Source organism: Elephantulus edwardii, unplaced genomic scaffold, assembly GCF_000299155.1.
Source record: "Elephantulus edwardii isolate Elephantulus edwardi_28Jun2011 unplaced genomic scaffold, EleEdw1.0 scaffold00197, whole genome shotgun sequence".
Classification (NCBI taxonomy): domain Eukaryota; kingdom Metazoa; phylum Chordata; class Mammalia; order Macroscelidea; family Macroscelididae; genus Elephantulus; species Elephantulus edwardii.
In genome coordinates this window covers 1,408,688-1,415,642 of record NW_006399947.1, presented here as the reverse complement: position 1 = coordinate 1,415,642, position 6,955 = coordinate 1,408,688, and positions in this window count along the sequence as shown.

Here is a 6,955-nt window from a genome sequence, read left to right as displayed (position 1 = left end):
AAAAAAAAAAAAAATGAGGAACAATCTCCTCCTGTACCAGTCAGATCTGATTTGATGGTACACTCACACAAAAATAAAAAATAAAAAAAAGATAAATTCTAGGGTTCCACTCCCATATTCTAAATCGGAAGATCTGGATGAAATCTGTATTCTTAACAAGCTTCTGGTAAGACTGATGACAAGTGCTTGAGGACCCTGCTTTGAAGTCATTCCCATTATACCATACCACATTACCTCAATGACTATAATCTAGTGTAAACACTTTCTCTCTCTATTTCTCTCTCTCTCTTGATTCTCTAACAGGCTGAAGGTTGAGTTAAAGAATATCACTAATCTTTCTTCCGAAAGAAACCACCAGACAGGTGCAATCTTTGGGCAGGTAAGACAATTCCTTATGAACTTTGCCACTAAAATTTCATCGTATAAACTAGCCAGTTGTATTTCAGACATAATAAAGCAGTGCTTCGAAGGCTATGCTTTTTCCTGCCTATTTGGATTAGCCAAGTCAAGCAATTTATGTGCTAATATTCATAATTTCTGCACATTCTGTAGTAGGTATTTCTTTTCCTACTCCTTGTATATTGTCTTGAGTGCCAAGAACTTTGTAGTGGTTAAGACATTTCTCATTGCAAGTGACAGTAACTCAGTTAAAACATGCATCTGTAAAATAAGGAAATCGTTGGGTCATTGAGTTAAAAAGACCAAGGACAAATCTACTTTCAGCCATGGCTTGATTCAGATGTTCAAAAAATGTCAGCAGGAATTCATCTCTCTCCTTTTGTCAGTTTTGTTTTCCTCTATATTGACTTCATTCTCAGCCTCGGGCTCCACTCAATTATCCTTTCCTGTGGAGGAAGATCAGTCTAGTCATGATGGTTGGCATAGACTAACAATGGCAGAGGAATGGTTTCTCAAAGACCAGTACTAATAGGAATGAGGGAAAATGGTTAATAAGAAAGTAAATTCTACTGAAGTGTATCACACCAGAGTGCAATATTTGATTCCTAGAGCAGACAGACCACACCTAGGATATCTGCCCCAAGTTCTTCTTCTCTGGAGTTGATATCCTTCAGAGCTTTCCCACATCTGTAGATGAGGTAGGCTGGATGGGAAACCAAACCTTCTGGTGATACAAAAGAAGCAGTCTTGTCCTTTACAAACATGGTAGAAAATATCACAAAACTTTAGAGTTGAAAATTAGATAATGAATCTTCAAGTTTAGTCACTTAATTTTGATATTAAAATAGAATGAATTCTTTTGATTTATTAATTCTGTAAACTATTCATTGAGCACACAATGAGCAAGTATATTTAGGTTTGTGGAAATAGTGATAGAAAGTCTCAGGTCTTGAATTCTAGTCCTGAATAGAGAAAAAAAATCACTTAAGCAATATGGCTTCTACCTTCCATCATGTGTTGATTTAAAAGACTTTTCTTAGTGAAGTAACATCAGCTTCAGGGCTAAAACTCAACTCTCAAAATCTAGGATTCTTTCCTTCATCTTTGCAATTCTCTGTGAAAGCTCATGGTTTATTCCTGTTTGGGTATACTTTCTTTTCTCTTTACTCCATTAACTGAAATATTGGCAATTCAAATTCATCTAGAGAATGTAGAAAAGACCAGACAAGCTGTTCCATAAAGAATTGAGCCTAGAAAATGAAACCTACAACCAGGAGAGAATACAATGGACAAATGGGACCTTCTAAGAATCATACTCCTATACATATCAAAAACATCTCCAACAGGGTAAAAAGGAAACCCACAGACTGGGTCAAAAAATATTTGACAATGATATATCTGATAAAGGACTCAAATCTAAAATTTATAGAATACTTCAGAACCTCAATAAGAAAAAGGAAAACGACAGAATTTCAAAATAGACACAGGATATGAATTGATATTTCACCAAAGAAGACATTCAGATGTCAAACAAACACATGAAGAAATGTTCCAAATCCCTAACTCTGAGAAAGATGCAAATGAAAACAACTATGAGCTATCATCTCACCCCACTAACAGTAGCAAAGTTCAACAGGACAGCAAACAACAAATGCTGATGTGGTTGTGGAGAGATTAAAACTCTTATTCACTGCTGGTGGGAGTGTAAAATGGTACAATCACTATGGAAAGTGATCTGGCACTTTCTCAAGAAGTAAGAACTAGAAATTCCATTTGACCAAGCAGTTCCATTACTGGTAATATACCCTAAAGAAACCAGAACCCAAACTCAAACAGATATATGTACACCCATGTTTATTACTGCATTATTCACAATAACAAAGAGAGGGAAGCAAACCAAGAGCCCATCAACAAACAAATGGATAGAAAAACTATGGTACATTCACACAATGGAATATTATGCAACATTAAAAAACCCTGGAATAGTAAAACTTTACACAACATTGAGAACATTATGCTAAGTGAAATATCTTAGTTACAAAAGGACAAATACTGCATAACGCCACTGTTATAAATAGGGTAGATGTGGAGGGGCTATGGAGAGGGAAGGGGGAAAGAGTGGATAGATAATGAACACTGTATTGGAATAGATGAGAGGAAGAACTGCTTAAAAGGAATATTTGATTATGCATTGTATATACAAGAACAATCGGGAATAAGGGATACATTGTGGGGTGGGCTGAGAGGGAGGAGGAGAGAAGGGGTTAGAAAATGAAAAACAGTAAATAAATAAAAGAAAAATAATATTTAAATAATCAATGAATCGGGGAGAAAGTGATAAGGGTAGTTAAATTATGGTTATTTTCATTAATATTATACAACACAAAATGTATTAAGGTTGAATGGAAAATTTCTCTCTGTAAGCTTCCACTCAGACCACAATAGAATGTAATTGTTCTTAAAAAATTAATAACACTTAAAAAATATCTAAAACATTATAGGGCAGTACTACTCTGTACCAAGAGAAGATGGAAGGAGTACACAGAGTCACTGTGTCAGAAGGAATTGGCAGACACAGAAGAATTTAATGAAATAACATATGAGCAAGTGCCTATAGTGATGAAGGAGGAAGTTCAAATGGCTCTGAAGGAATTGGCAAAAAACAAGGCTCCAGGAGTTGACGGCATACCAATTGAAATATTTCAACAGACACTGCCCTGCATGTGCTCAATAAGTTTGCCAAGAAATCTGGAGCACAGTCAGCTGGCCAACTGACTGGAAGAGATCCATATTTGTTCCCATTCCAAAGAAAGGTGACCCAACAGAGTGCAGAAATTATCGAAAAATATCATTAATATCACATGCAAGCAAGATTCTGCTGAAAATTATCCAAAAATGTTTGAAACAATACATCAACAGAGAACTGCCAGATGTGCAGCCTGGATTTAGACAAGGTTGTGGGACTAGGGATATTATAGCTAATGTTAGATGGATCTTGGCAGAAAGAAAAGGATACCAGAAGAATGTCTATCTGGGATCCAAGATGGCAGCAGAGGCAGAGACAGCATGGTAAGCTGCGGGAGCAGCGAACCACTTAATGCAGGGCCATTATGGCCTTCCACAGACTTTGGCTTATTGATAATTGAACACTTAAACAGCTGATGACGGCCCTTAGTGAAGATTGAGGCTCAACAACAGGAATTCAAGGATTCCCAAGGAGAAATGGGTGAGTCTCGTGGCCTCCAACCCCCCGGCCCCTGCAGAGCCCATGCTGCGCTGCACAGCCACTGCAGCTCCATGAGGCTTCCACAGCTGGAACGAATGGATGCCCTCACCCAGGATGGATGCTGGGCACTGGCCTTCCTCAAGACTGGTACAGCGAAACCACCACACTGCCACAATGTGGACTTGTTCTGGAGAGAATTCTTGGAGCCAGGATGGTGGCTGTGGGGAAAGTGGGTGCCCACCAGCCACCCACACAAGAGGGGCTGCGCGCATGCTGAGCGCCCATGCAGCAGGGTGGAGAGGCGCACCCCCAACGGCCATGCACCTCCTGCAGGCCTCCCGCGCTGTGGGGGAGGGCGCATGCCCAGGTAGCTGCCTGCGTAGGAGGTGGGGGATGGGATGAATGCCCTCCATCTGCAGGTTTGGGTTTCCTTGGACAGGCCAAAGAAGACGATTACCTATGCAATGGATTGCTGAAAGTCACTGTGAGTTTGATGACCTTAACAGTGGCAGCATGCTCAAGAGAACCGACATTCTAAATGCATCACATATTTTGTTCTGTTGAATGCTTCTGCCAAAAGATGGTTAGACCTGGGAGGAGTCTGTTCACAATTCTCAGGTTCCCTTTATCATATATAAAGGGGGAGGGCAGTGACACCTATATCAAAATATAGTATGACCACTTATGGGCGGGGGAGGTTAAAAGTGGCAGTGCTGGAATTGGAAACACTATCCCTGACCACAGAGTCCTCAGTCAGGGGAGGGGACCAGACTGGGGTAGGGACAATTGGAGGGGGAGTATACCAGCCAGCTCCTGGGGGGTGTTGCCCTGCCCAGGACGGGTGGCCCTCGGCCCCCGGCTCGGGGCGAGCCATCACAGCCCTCTGCCTGGGGAGGGTTGCCCTCGGCCCTTGGCTCAGGGTGAGCCGTCACGGCCCTCAGGGTGAGCTCCTCAGTCCACAGATTGTGCCATCTGACCCCTGGGTGGGGAAGGAGAAAAGAAAAGAAAGAATGCCTAGGGTATCCAATGTTACCTAGGCCAACTTCTGCCACCCCACCCCCAGTAATCCTGAAAGCAACGCCCTCAAAGCCCTTCTATTTGTAACTCACAAATTTGTTCTCTCTAGGTTTGCTCCCTTTCCTATAGGTAACCTTAACTCTGAGTTTTACTCCAGGATTGACCCTGAACCCAGTGCCAGTGACAAAAAGGAAATACAACTGACAGCTAAGGAAGCAAAGGAGGATGAAGCCTCTAGGTTCAACCCACTGGACCCACCTGGGAAAACACTTTGCAGTCCAGAGAGGAGCAAATGATACGAAAATATCTTCTAACAGAGCAAGAAGGCAAGCAGCTTTAACCCAAGACCACCAGTAAGGTGATAAAGCATCCTCCCTTCCCCCCTTTACATCTATGCCCCTGTTCAGCATGAAGAAGCCAGAGAGTCGGCATCCAATTCCCAAATCAATAAGACAGTTGGTTTAATTACTATTGAAAAATGCTTATCATTCCTCTGTAGCATCTGGTCCCCACTGGACCCTCATCATTTCCTTCACCTGCTCCCCCCACCAACCAAACTGTGCAGCTCTGCAACTGTATCCTAGCCCATCCTCACCCTTCTGCCCCCAACCCTCACCTCCTTGTACCCCCAATATGTTTTTCCCAATAAAAAAGAATGTCTATCTGTGCTTCATTGACTATTCAAAGGCTTTTGACTGTGTGGATCACAACAAGCTATGACTTACTCTGAGAAGAATGGGAATCCCAGAACATTTGATTATGCTAATGTGAAACCTATACTTGGACCAAGAGGCATTCATCAGAACAGAGCAAGGAGACTCTACAGGGCTCAAAATCCAGAAGGGGGTCCATCAGGGATGTATTCTGTCTCCATACCTTTTCAATCTATAAGCAGAACAGATCATCTGAGATACTGGGCTATACAAAGAGGAATGTGGCATCAGAATTGGTGGAAGATTCATCAACAACTTGCATTATGCAGATGACACAACCCTGCTTGCTGAAACTGAGGAGGATCTGAAGTGCTTGTTGCAGAAGGTCAAGGACTGCAGCCTCCTATATGGATTGAAGCTCAACATCAAGAAAACAAAGATTCTCACCTTTGGGCCAATTGGCAGCATCAGTATGGATGGTGAAGAGATTGAGATAGTTTTTTAGTACTTGGTTCCACAGTCAACCCTCTTGGTAACAGCAGCCAGGAAATCAAGAGACGAATTGCATTGAGAAAGTCAGCTGTGAGGGACCTCTCAAAAGTACTGCAGTGTAACAACGTCAGACTGGAGACTAAGGTGTGTCTGATCTGGGCTACAGTCTTTGCAATTACATGCTATGCATCAGAGAGTTGGACAGTGAATAGAGATGATAGAAAGAGAAGTGATGCCTTTGAGCTCTAGTGCTGGAGAAGAGTGTTGAATATACCACGGACTGTTAAGAAAACAAACAGGTTTGTCCTGGAGAGGGTGAAGCTGGGATGCTCCTTGGAGTCAAGGATTCTGAAGCTTTGTCTGACATACTTTGGGCATGTTGCAAGGAGGGACTGGTCCTTGGAGAGGGATATCATGTTTGACAGAGTGGAGGGGCAGCACAGGAGAGGAAGACCTTCGATGAGATGGATCGATTTTGTGACTGGAGTGGTGGGAATGAGTGCGTTTGAGATGGCTAGGTTGGCACAGGATAGAGAGGCAAGAGAGGCTCTTGCATATAGGGTTGCTATGAGTCAGTAGAGACTCGATGGCACACAACAACAACAACTACTATTACTCTGTCACATGGAATTGTTGTGAGTTGGAATTAATTGGATAGTATCAAGTAACAATATGGTTGTACTTAGGAACAATGATGGTTCCGTAGCAGAGTTCTCACTTTCCATGCAGATGTATATTTGATGGCAGGCCAGTGTTGCTGATACGTACCCATCATCTATCTTTAAGTGGAGGTTTGAATGCTGCTGTGATGCTGAGCACCTTCTATGCAAGCTTCTGAATTCTGACTGATTAGGAAGAAAAGCTTGATGAAGTACTTTTTCAAATTAGTCAGTGAAACCTCTGTGGGTCCAACAGTCCAATTCACAACCTCTAATGAGAATGGTACAGAACTGAGTAGTGTATTATTTTGTTATGCGTCAAGTTGTCATCAGTAAATGGCAAACTCAATTGCATCCGAAACCACGTTTACACTTCCAACTAACAAAATCATCTAAGTCACTTATTCAGCCAGCATTTATTAACTGCCTTGAGAATTCACAGCATGATATTAAAGATAGTGGGAAGGCAGAGATAAGAAAAGCAGTTGGTTCCCCCTGCCCCAAACTTA